The sequence below is a fragment of the Neolamprologus multifasciatus genome, chromosome 17 (assembly GCF_963576455.1).
Source record: "Neolamprologus multifasciatus chromosome 17, fNeoMul1.2, whole genome shotgun sequence".
NCBI lineage: Eukaryota > Metazoa > Chordata > Actinopteri > Cichliformes > Cichlidae > Neolamprologus > Neolamprologus multifasciatus.
Window position 1 is genome coordinate 18,757,529 of NC_140455.1, and position 12,161 is coordinate 18,769,689.

Below are 12,161 nucleotides of genomic sequence, written 5' to 3' on the forward strand. Positions count from 1 at the left end.
GAGAAGATTCAGGTTTCCAGTCATGTGACTGTTAACCATGTGACATTAACTTGTTTGCTATTTTGAAATGTATAATGCTGTCTCAAGAGTCTGAGAGACTCATAACCATTGGTAAATAGGAACACTAGGAAAAATGTGGTTGCTGGCAGTCCAAATGCTGCAGTCACCTTTCATTTGCATGGAAGATGCCAACTTGTCTGCAAACACTTGCCAACTGCTCACCAAGCAGCAGTGAAGCTGTGAAAAGTAAAACTGCAAATGGACACCGTTCTCCTTCAAAGTACAAGCTGACCCTTTTGAAACTTTTACATTAAAGACGAGTGTTCTCAGTTTCTGGTTTACATCAAACTTTTTCCACATTTTATACCAGTCTGTGAACAGTTGGTGAGTGTTTGCAGGCAGGTTGGTGTCTCACATGCACTTACAGGAATCTGTAACAGTGTGCTAGTGAACAAAGCTATCACAGGAGATTTTAGTGACCCTGTTCGGGACTGACTTCACAATGACTGCCAGCAACCTCCAGCAACAACTTGCCAACCAGTCAGGGAAACCTCGTGCCCAGAGGTTGCCAAATGTTATGGACTGCTCTCTCGGCCTGTGTGCCGAGAGAGCAGTCCTGGGGCCTTACTCAGTGATAAACCTGTGTTGGTCACTCATTTAGTTTTAAAAACCTTTTCCTACTCTAAATACTCCAATAATAACACACAAAAGACTAAACTTCCCACTGAAACTTTTTCAAACTAACCTAAAAGTAAAGTTTTTAAAAGCTTAAAGTGGCACTGAAAGGAGTAAAGTCACTACAACTGTCATGGTAAATGGAATTAGAGGACTCAGGTCCGAGAGTCCTTGCGAAGTGATGGTGAATTTATTTACAGTGCAAGGCAACAGTTTGACTGTAATCAAAAAGAGCAAGGTGACTTCTCCCAGCGTGACAGTGCAATAATAATCCAAAACTCCTTCTCTCGCTGCTCCTCCGTTCCCCGGATCCTGGAGACAGACGAGAAAACAAACAAATTACAGCGAGAACAGCGGACTCCCGGCACATCGTGTTCAACCCCCCCGCGGTCTTTTCGCTACTCAGGTTAAACAAACCCCAAACCCCAGTAGCTGTCTATTGTATTGAGTGGCCACTAAAATAAAAATAAAAGCGTTCTAACATCTCACCTGCTTGTTTTATTAAGGTATGTACACGTACACTATTTTTATTAATAGAAATTTCACTACTGAGGTTAAACATGATATATAAGTCACTTAGATCACTTCTAAATGTTAATGTTTGGTTTATTTCAGTGTTTTATTTGTTCCTGAGTAACCCGGTTTGGCTGTGATTAAAGTTAAGCTTCATAACATATTACTCACAGTTAAATTAAGAGGGGACGGCAGTAAAAACTGTGACATCATCAAGTACGCTGGTGTTCCAATTGTACAAATCGTGAGTCCGTGCTCGCGTTCTCGGCGAGTCCGTACTCCCGTGCGTTCTCGGCGAGTACATACTCGTCGAGAACACGAGTACGTACTCGCGTACTTGAGAATTGAGAAAGGGCCATACACTTCGAATTGGGACAGCCGTCGTCGCGTGGCGGTGACGTAATCGCACTTAAAATGCGTACTTCAAGCGTGCAGACCCTGAATTGGGACACAGCACTTAACTCTCATGTAAAATCTTTGTCTCGTTCCTGTTTCTATCATTTAAGAAATATCTCTAAACTGCGACATATGGTCTCTTCAGCTGAACTGGAAAAACTCATTCATGCATTTGTGTCATCACGCTTAGATTACTGTACTTCCCTGTACTTCACTCGCCTAGCTTGGGAGTCACCGCACCTAGTGCTCCGATTACCACGGGGACCACCGATACCTTCACCCTCCACATCCTCTCGAGCTCTTCTCTGAGCCCTTGGTATTTCTCCAGCTTCTCCTGTTCCTTCTTCCTGATATTGCTGTCATTCAGAACTGCTACATCGATCACTACAGCCGTCTTCTTCTGTTTGTCTACCACCACTATGTCCGGTTGGTTAGACTACACGCCTTTGGAGCAGAGGATCGCAAGTTCGATTCCTGCCTGGGGTGTCTGTATCCAGTAAGGGTCCTAAAGCTAGACCCCCTATGCTAAGTGAGCCTACCGCAGATATGAGCAAGACAGATAAATATGAAGGCATGCCGACTCGGACGTCGCCCAGATCAACAAGGTCCGCGTCAGGTGTCGAGGAACCAGGGCACCCTGACGAGAAGTGGGCTACTGGAACAAGAAGGCATCGGTGGGCATATATATATATATATATCATAATAATCTGACAATACTATAATATTGGCCATATTATATTTACATTACCATAGTGAGATGACTTTAGTCTCATGAACAACATTAACTAATTGTTATTTACTAGCTAATCTTAAATGACTGTTCAGTACAGAAATGAAGCCCTTGAATCATGTTTTACAGTCTTGTGGTCTCAGCCTCAGATACTCAACTAATCAAAGTGATGACATGACAAAAATGATTGACCAACAAAACAATTTTCTCCTTCATTTATGTCAAACAAAGCTGTATGTAACGTGTCTCGCGGTTAGTATCATGGTTGCTAGGCAACCTGAACAGCGCGACGAAGCATATACCGTCCCATTTCACACGACTCTCACTTCCGCACTTCTCGTACTTATAGTACACACGTACATAGTACGCGTAGTGCGCGTACTTCAAGCGTGCAGACCCTGAAATGGGACACAGCCAAGGACTCTAGTAGCAGCCGCGAAGCGATTAAGCACAGGTGCGGCGGGTCAGCTGCCGTTCCGTCCCACGGCTCCCTGGAAGTACATGTTTCCACATTACAACAAAGAACACAAACACACACGCACGCACACACACGGGACGGAGAGGAGAAAACAGCAAAAGTGCACAAAAACACAACCCAAACTGGCAGATGGACCGGTGATGACCGTCTGGCCGTGACAACAACAAACTGAAACTAAAGATTTACCGGCAGTGACTCTAACCGCAGTGCGGGTAACGTTATTTGTCAGACAAGTGCATTAAAAACTCTCCAAAACACACCAACAGCTGCAGCCATCCACCTGCCACTGCTGCAATAATGCAAGCTTTAAACCGTAATACAGTTTAAACAGTTGAGTTATAAACAGTGTTGGGGAGTAACGGAATACATGTACCGCTGTTACGTATTTAAAATACAAAATATGAGTAACTGTATTCCGTTACAGTTACAGTTTAAAAAGGTGGTATTTAGAATACAGTTACTTTGTTGAAATAAATGGATTACACGGCGGTACTTCTCTGTTTCATATTGTGGCGGGTCAGGACTGTTTGGGTTTTGTTTGACAGCTACGTTCTGTTGTTCCAAGCGGCAGCGTTACGGTTGCCATGGTTACAGGGTGACGCTCTTTCTCTGCGTGTTTCCTGGGTGAGAGAGCGCCTTTTTGTTGTTGTTGTGCTAAGCTAATAGGCAGAATGCTACAGACATAGCTCTAAAGAATGTAGCATCATAGGCAGTGTAGTCCGTGCTGCAGGGAGAATGGACTGCCATACCCGTTATGTGTCTGTGAGCGAGGGAGAGAGAAAAAGGAAAAGTATGAGCTGTCATCGAGCTAAAACGGGAGCTGGAAGCATGTAAATATAATAATAACCACTGCAGCCAAGAAGAGTGCCTGACGAGCCCAGTTGTAAGTAAGCTATTAAGACTCGATTGTACACCGTGTTCGTGTTTTCCTCCAAAAACAATAAGTTCCGTTGGAGCAGCCTTTCAACGCCTCTCTCTGTCTCTCGCAAGCAAAGTTGACCCAGACAACAAAGTAAAGCTATTTTTCAGCTACGAGCCCAACACAGAACCCAACGTATTAGCCAGAGGTCCCTTTACTACTAGTGATGGGTCGTTAGCGAACGAAATGGCTCTTAGAGCCGACTCTTTGAAGTGAACGACCCGAGCTGGCTCCTTATTGGGAGACGTGAGGTTTTTTGTTTTTTTTCTTTCTCTCACCCTCTCTCTTGCCCTTTTTTCCGCTAAACTCCGCATGCGCGGCCTGTACTTTGCGCTGGGCAGAGGGGGTAGGGGCGTTAGTTACACTCGCAGTAGCACAGGAACAGAGCCAGAGAGAAAGAGAGCGAGGGACAACAACGTCACATTAGAAAGGTATAGTAATCAAACGCTATTTTCAGTTGCAAGGATCCAGAAATCATGCAGGCCCATATGACAGAGAATGTGCATCTTCTTTTTGTTTTAATATTTTAATCTATATTTAATTGTGTTGTGGTTTGCAGTGTTTTGTGTTGTTTCACGTTAAATTTGTTTAAAAGGAAAAAGCTGAAAATTTAAATAGTTAAAAGTTTAAAATGTAAATAGTTGTTTTTTGTATTATATGATTTAATTATTACATTTTATGTGGAGTGAATAAATAAAGTATATTTATGGTGGACCTTAGAGACAAAGCACATACAAACTCCAACTGTCACGGCTGGCGGGGTGAGCCGTGTGGTGTGGAGGAAAAGGAGGACCCAAAATGCAGGCAGCCGAGTGATGATATGAGTGAGGGTTTATTTACAGGTGACAGTGGCAGAACAGACAACGAAGCATGAGAAAACAACTGAAGAAACCTAAACTGGGAGACAAACTAAATGACAAACCTGAGAGCATACAAAAGGGGTGTGGGGCAGAGAGACGCAGCGATAGGAACGGAACACCATAGAACACAGACGAGCCGACAATGAACACAGACCGACACCCACTATATATACACACACAAGGTAATTGGGTAATCGCACACAGGAGGGAAGAACAGGTGATCTGAATACACATGATGACTGGAGGACACAAGCTGAACACAATGACATCAGACACAGACCTTCAGAATAGAACAGGAAATCCAGAACACGAGCCTTCAAAGTAAAGCAGGAAACACACAGACTGATTTACAACACAACACGGGGACATGAACAGAGCACCGAGGACAGACACAGGTAGGGCTGAATATACACCAAACTTCAGGTTCAACCCTAAACTAGTACAAAATCAGAATAAACACAAGGCACAAAAATGAACTTCAAGGAAACACAAAATGCTGGGTCAAAATGACCCAGGACCATGACACCAAAACACGTACAAACTCCTAAGCATGTACAAACTCCAAAACGCGTAAAAACTCCAAAACACGTAAAAACTCAGAAGCACGTACAAACTCCAAAACACGTAAAAACTCAGAAGCACGTACAAACTCCAAAACACGTACAAAAGACAACAGAAGTGCTCCAGGATGCTAGGGCGCAGTGTTGAGCTTTTGTTACCTAGTGGCTACACAAGCCAGGAAGTATCAACAACCGGATTTGGTGTGTGGTAGTAACAGGTAAATTAACTTTTTTTTTTAATTATTTGAATAAATATGAGTGCTTGTCTATAAATACACAAACAATACACACATGTTTTCAATTGTGTAATTTAAGTGATCTGGGTAGCTCTGTTTTGGAAGTTCAGTAAACGCTAGAAATGTGTTTTGGAGTTTGTACGTGCTTTTTGGAGTTTGTATATGCTTTAGAGTTTGTACGTGCTTTGTCTCTAGGGGCCATATATAAACATATATAAATAAAACCACTTTTTTTACATTAGTAATTCCTTTTCTGCATAATTTTATATTATTGTTAATGATTAAATAATTAAAGCAACAAAACAACCTGAAGAGCCGGTTCGGAGCCGGCTCTTTTTAGTGAACCGAGCCGAAAGAGCCGGATCTCTAAAAAGAGCCGGAAATCCCATCACTATTTACTACGGTTCGGAGCCGCGGACCTTCAGTAACAGTAATAAATCACAGCAATAGTACATTCATGTAGTTGTAAACAGCATGATAATATATTAAGTAATCCAAAGTATTCAGAATACGTTACTCTCATTGAGTAACGTAACGGAATACGTTACAGAATATATTTTGGGGCATGTATTCTGTAATCTGTAATGGAATACATTTTAAAAGTAACCTTCCCAACACTGGTTATAAACCTGCGCGTCTCATAGAGTGAAACGTGAAGCTGTGAGCTCGCGAGACTCCCAGTGACAGAGATTTAAAACATTTACATTTAAACAAACAGCTCTCAGTAATCTAAAACAAACATACACCATTCAGCGCGGAGGAAAACAACTCCCATATTTCTTTTGACAGGTGCGTCATGGCGGAATCCGACAAACAACCGGATAACCTGACCAAGCGGTCCAACACAACAAGAAAAACCGACTCATCAAGGGATACCGAGGACCTACTCGTACCCGACATGCAGGCAAGTGTGTAGAATCCAACAACAAAAAGCTGGATGTTCTAGCCATGCTTCACCAGGAGATCAAAGATTTACATTCAGTTTTCCCTGCGACCGGAGCACGCCAGGCAGGGAGCGCGGATCCAATTGACCCAGCTTCCATTCAACAACTAAATTTACCTTAGTGAAACAGTGAAAGATGAGTGTCGGTGCATTGCCAACAGTGGGTTTGTGGGTTACAACAGTAAGGGATTACTATTGCAAAAATGGTAATTAGATTGCCGTTACTTTCCTGTAGGAACGCTGCGTTACTGCGTTACTAAAACCGTGATTTTTTGACGAGAATGTCTCATGACAATGACAAGCAAGTGCCACGTTTGTGACAACAGCTGTGTGCAGATCAACAATGGATAATATATTGAGTGCGGAGAGTTTATGAGCGTGCAGCGTTTAAAGCGTGGAAGTACTGACCTTACTTTGAGTTTGATTCCATAAAAAGTGACAAAAACATTAGTGTCCTTTGTGCATGGGAAGAAAACTTCTTTTTACAGCGAAAAAAACCCCTAAACAAGCATCGAGTGCAACGATGTAATGGGAAATTCACAGAGAAACTCATGGATTCTTCCACTGACCTGCGGCACACCTGCACCAGGGTAAACCTCCGCCTCCCCCACTCCTGCTTTACAGGTGAAAATAGAGCAACAGGACTGCTAGTCTTTGACTTTATTGTATTGTATTTACCTTAATTAAACGAGTCGTCAGGCGCGGTAAACCAGCAAAAAAAAACTCCAGCCGCCGGGCTACGTAAAAAGTGTAGAGGGGCGTGTCTGCGGTCACGTCCAGCGGGTGTGTGGGCGGGAGCGTTACACAGTCGCTCCACCTCAAGTCACTACTGCGCAGACTCTGGCTCCAAATTTGCAAGATGGCAGCCTCCACAAGCGGGGTATTTTGGCTTCATTTTTGCACAATGGTAGGAGGCGGGGTCGCGTCGTCCATGCTTTCTACAGTCAATGGTTAAAACTGAGAAAACAAGTTAAAAAAAGAGACTTTTCCATTTGATTACATTTTGTATGATGGATTATGCAGAAAAAGTAGAATTGGGCTGAAAGATCTATCGCTTTATCACCTATTCAGGTTGTAAATCGTGTTTTTAAAAAGTAACTAAGTAATTAATTACTTTTGAAAATAAGTAATCAGTAAAGTAATGGGATTACTTTTTAGTAATTGGTTACTGATTACTTTTTTCAAGTAACTTGACCAACACTGTTTAGAACTCAAGTCTTCACAGCCCATCTCCATCACACAACACTTTCTCATATATTCATAAACTTTAGGCTACACAGACACACACCCAGATCCCATGCTGCACATACATACTTGCCAAAGTTCACTTTCTTTGTGTGGTGCCTTTCACTCTGGTTTCTTGGAATGTGCGCGGTATTTGTTCACAGGCGAAAAGTGCAACAATTCTGGAATATGTCACAAAATGAAAGGTAGACATTCTCCTCAGGAAACACATCTACAAAAATCAGAAGAAAGGTACAGGCTCTAATTTAATCTGTCCTTTTCAGCTTGTTATAATAGTTAACAAAGAGGTGTGTCTGTCTTGTTACATTTGCTCTAATAGACCCAGAAGGTCGATATATTATTATGTACTATTTCAAACAATATTTTTACAATCATCGCTCCTAATAATGATGAACCGTTTTTTTAAAATACAGTTTTCTATCAGAGATTGAAAATCTGACGTCATTTCTGGGGTAAAACCGCAAAGAATTGTAGGTACGAGTGGCAAGCGGTACTAGCGCACGCAGGCTTTCACATGAAAACAGTCACACAGCGATAAAAAGAAACACAAAAAATGGCAAGAAGCTGTTGTATAATTAACTGCAATAGCCGGTCGTATGACAGCCACGGGAAGCCGACGGGTAAAGAGATTGTTTTTTATCGGATTACGTCGTGGAAGAGAAATTGTTCAAGCCATTTTCCGAAGTAACAAAGAGGCGACGGATGGCCTGGATTGCAGCAATTCGAAGACCAAATATAACGTTCCAGAACACTCCAGCTCACAGGTTAGTCTGCTCCAAGCATTTCCACAAAGGTACGTCTTCTGTTGTAGTTATTACGTAATTTATCATCACATAATTGTTGATGTAGGTTACAAATAAGTCTTATATTGATTTGTTGCGCTATGCTGCTTTGTTCAATGTGGCTTTGCGGGCTAATGTTTGTTGTGTTTTGTAGGAAAACCAGCCTACAAAATGCTGGAATGCGATCCAGACTGGGCACCTCTATCAACCTGGGTCATACCGAGTTTAAAGCTGCTACCACAGCGGGATTTGATTGGTTAAGAGAGAGAGCTCAAAACAGACACGAAAAGTCCCGCATATATGTGCCCAAGTGTTGTATTGAAGCAATCAAGTGATGAATTATTGTTTTCATCACTTGATGGAAGACATGGTAGATGTCTTAAGATGGCGCCGGTGTGTGTGGCTTGCCGTCTGTCACTGCCAGTGTTATGTTTGTTTGTTTTGATTTTATTGACTATTGTAATAAATGCCAACTCTCTCTTGGTGTATGATCGCCAAACCCTACTGGATTTCCGACCTTCTGCCAAAGGCTGGGCAAAGTGGAACCAAGCTGGACATAAAACTTTGTCCCCGCTAATATCGGAGATCCCGGCTCACCTGTGCCATGTTCCAGATCCACCACTCCGGCAAAAGTGCCGTCGCCGGGGTCGAAGGGCTGGCTTCCTGGTGAAGCTGAAAGCTTCTTTAAGGTATTCTCTTAAGCCCTTATCCAGAAAACAAGGAGCGGTGCCAAACTTCTGTTTCTCTCGGCGATCGTTGGAACCTGTCTGTGCCTGGCTGGTACCTGTCATCGGCCTGGATGGGATGTTCCAGTCCCGAAAACCCTGCTCTCCTCGCCCCCGTCGGCGTGGTGTGAATCTGCGGAACCTGCGGCCTCTGTGTCGGGCTTCTAGGACGGCTAGAGACGGGGATCCGCCGCTTACCGCCAGGATTGGCCTGGTAAATGCTAGGTCCCTAGCGAACAAAACTTTTATCCTGAAGGATTTTTTCACATCCCGAGGACTGGATTTTCTCTGTTTGTGCGAGACATGGCTGAGCGCCAGTGAGTGCAGCATCTTCTCAGATCTTCTACCTGGCGATTGCTGCTATTTTAATTCCCCACGTATGTTGGGCCGAGGAGGAGGAATAGCTACGATCTTTAAAAGTCATTTTAAATGTAAGCAGCTATCAACCCCGTCGTTCACCAGCTTTGAACTGTCTGTGTTTGAGCTGGGCTGCTCTCACACAGTGTTGTGTGCGGTGGTTTATCAGCCTCCAAAATACAATAAGGACTTTGTGAGTGACTTTGCTGACTTCTTGGCTGAATTCATGCCAAAATATGATCGTGTTCTTATTGTTGGTGATTTTAATATTCACGTGTGTTGTCCTGATATGCCCATGGCGAAGGGCTTTTTAAACCTTATTGATTCGTTTAATCTGGTGCAATGTGTGACAGGTCCCACACATGAACGTGGACACACACTTGATCTTGTTTTATCTCATGGTTTTTCTGTTTTTAACATAGATATTTGTGATGCTGTGTTTTCTGACCACAGTCCTGTGATGTTTGAAGTTCCTCTTGCCTGTGCCTCAGTTAAACCTCGCGCTGCTGCTCAACGCCGTCGTGTTTTTAACTCCTCCACTGCTGAACACTTTTCAACGGTCTTTGACCAGATCTGTAAGAGCCCGGATTTTTTATGCAGCCAGACTGAGGAACTGAGCTCATGGTTTTATTCTACCTGTCGGACTGCTTTGGACACTGTGGCTCCATTAAAAACCAGACGGCCTAAAACTAAATCTGAGCCCTGGCTGAACGACATGACCCGAGCTGTCAGGCGCGACTGCCGTCAAGCTGAGCGCAAGTGGAAAAAGGACAAACTACAAGTGTCATTCCAGATGCTGAAGGACTGTTGGCGCCAATATCAAAGAACAGTAAAAGATGCCAAAAGAAAACACTTATCTGACATTATTTTGTCAAACTGTCACAACCCGCGTGTTTTATTTAAAACTATTGACTCTGTTCTTAATGCACCACATACTGACTGTATCGAGCCCTCATCAGATGCCTGTGAAAATTTTTTACACTTTTTTATTGAGAAGGTCTCCTCCACAAGGGCTCAAATCTCTCCTTGTGCTTATGACCTCTCAGTCTCTGTTTCCTGCTCTGCTGTCTTTGACAGGTTTGAGCCTGTGACTCTGTCCTTTTTAAAGGAGACTGTTGGTCATCTTAAGCCTGCAGGGTCTCCAAATGATGCTGTCCCTCCTCGACTTTTAAAAGAGGTGTTACCCACAGTTGGTCCTTTGGTTCTTGAGCTGGTAAACCATAGTCTGATGTCAGGTGTTGTCCCTAAAGATTTTAAACATGCAGTAGTCAAACCCCTGATTAAAAAACCTGCTCTTGATCCTACGGTTCTTGCAAACTACAGGCCTATCTCCAAACTACCTTTTCTTTCCAAAATTCTGGAAAAGGTAGTTTACAGCCAAATAATGGCCTTCCTGGAAAAGCAAAATGTTTTAGAGGTTTTCCAATCTGGTTTTAAACCCTTTCATAGCACTGAATCAGCCCTTTTAAAAGTTTTTAATGACATATTTTTAGCGACTGATGCTGGGGACTGTGTTGTTCTTGTGCTTTTAGATTTGACAGCTGCGTTTGATACCGTGGATTATGCCATTTTATTATCTCGTTTGGAGCACTGGGTGGGCATTAGGGGCACAGCACTGGAGTGGTTCAGGTCCTACTTGGCGGGGCGAACTTTTTGTGTCAGCCTTGGTGACTATGTGTCATCCTCTGCTCCCCTCTTGTGTGGTGTCCCACAGGGCTCAGTTCTAGGCCCCCTCCTCTTCTCTTTATATCTGCTTCCTCTTGGTTCTGTACTGAGAAAGCACGGCATTCCTTTCCACTTTTATGCTGATGACTGTCAGATCTATGTCCCTCTAAAGAAAAAAGGCAGATACCTTACACAGCCATTACTTCAGTGTCTCGATGACATTAAGGCTTGGATGTCTGTTAACTTTTTAAAATTCAATGATAAAAAGACAGAGGTGATGGTTTTTGGTAGCCCCACTGAGACCCCCAATGTGTATGTAGATTCCCTGGCACAGTATGTTAAGCCAACTGTCACAAACCTGGGGGTCAAAGTGGACTGTGATCTGAAGTTTGATAATCAAATAAATGCAGTGGTAAAATCAAGCTTCTTTCACCTCAGGCAGCTGGCAAAAATAAAGCCAATTCTTTCACGGTAGCACTTTGAGACAGTGATCCACGCCTTTGTTAGCACTCGGCTGGATTACTGTAATGCACTTTATATTGGGGTCAGCACATTATATATTAGTCATCTACAGAGGGTGCAAAATGCCGCAGCTCGTCTTTTAACTGGCACTCGAAAGTTTGAGCACATTTCCCCTGTTTTAGCTTCACTTCACTGGCTGCCCATTTCTTTTAGGATTCATTTTAAAATTCTTTTATTTACTTTTAAAGCTCTCCATGGCCTAGCCCCATCTTATCTCTCTGAGCTGCTACAGCCTTATACACCCACCCGCTCTCTCAGGTCAGCTGATCAGCTGCTCCTGAAGATACCCAGGACTGGGCGTAAACTTAGAGGAGATCGTGCTTTTGCTGTAGCAGCTCCAAAACTGTGGAACGAGCTTCCTTTAGAGATTAGACAGGCCAGTTCTTTATCTGTTTTTAAGTCACTCTTGAAAACCCACCTTTTTACCCTGGCCTTTGACACCACGTGAGATGTTGGTTTTTTATTTTTTATTTTAGTTGTTTTTAGGTGATTCAATGCTGTTTTATATTGTTTTTGTTTCAATATAGGGCTGTTTTCATTTTATGTTTTATGTGT

The 12,161-nt window shown here is 43.0% G+C and overlaps 1 long non-coding RNA gene across 1 annotated transcript; it reads left to right on the forward strand.

The window, feature by feature from the left end:
- The first annotated feature begins 1,396 nt into the window (after positions 1-1,396).
- LOC146499278 (uncharacterized) lies at positions 1,397-11,771 on the forward strand. The gene is made up of 2 exons (XR_014870083.1): positions 1,397-3,675; positions 6,157-11,771. It is a non-coding gene; the product is annotated as an uncharacterized LOC146499278 (long non-coding RNA).
- The last annotated feature ends 390 nt before the right edge of the window (positions 11,772-12,161 follow it).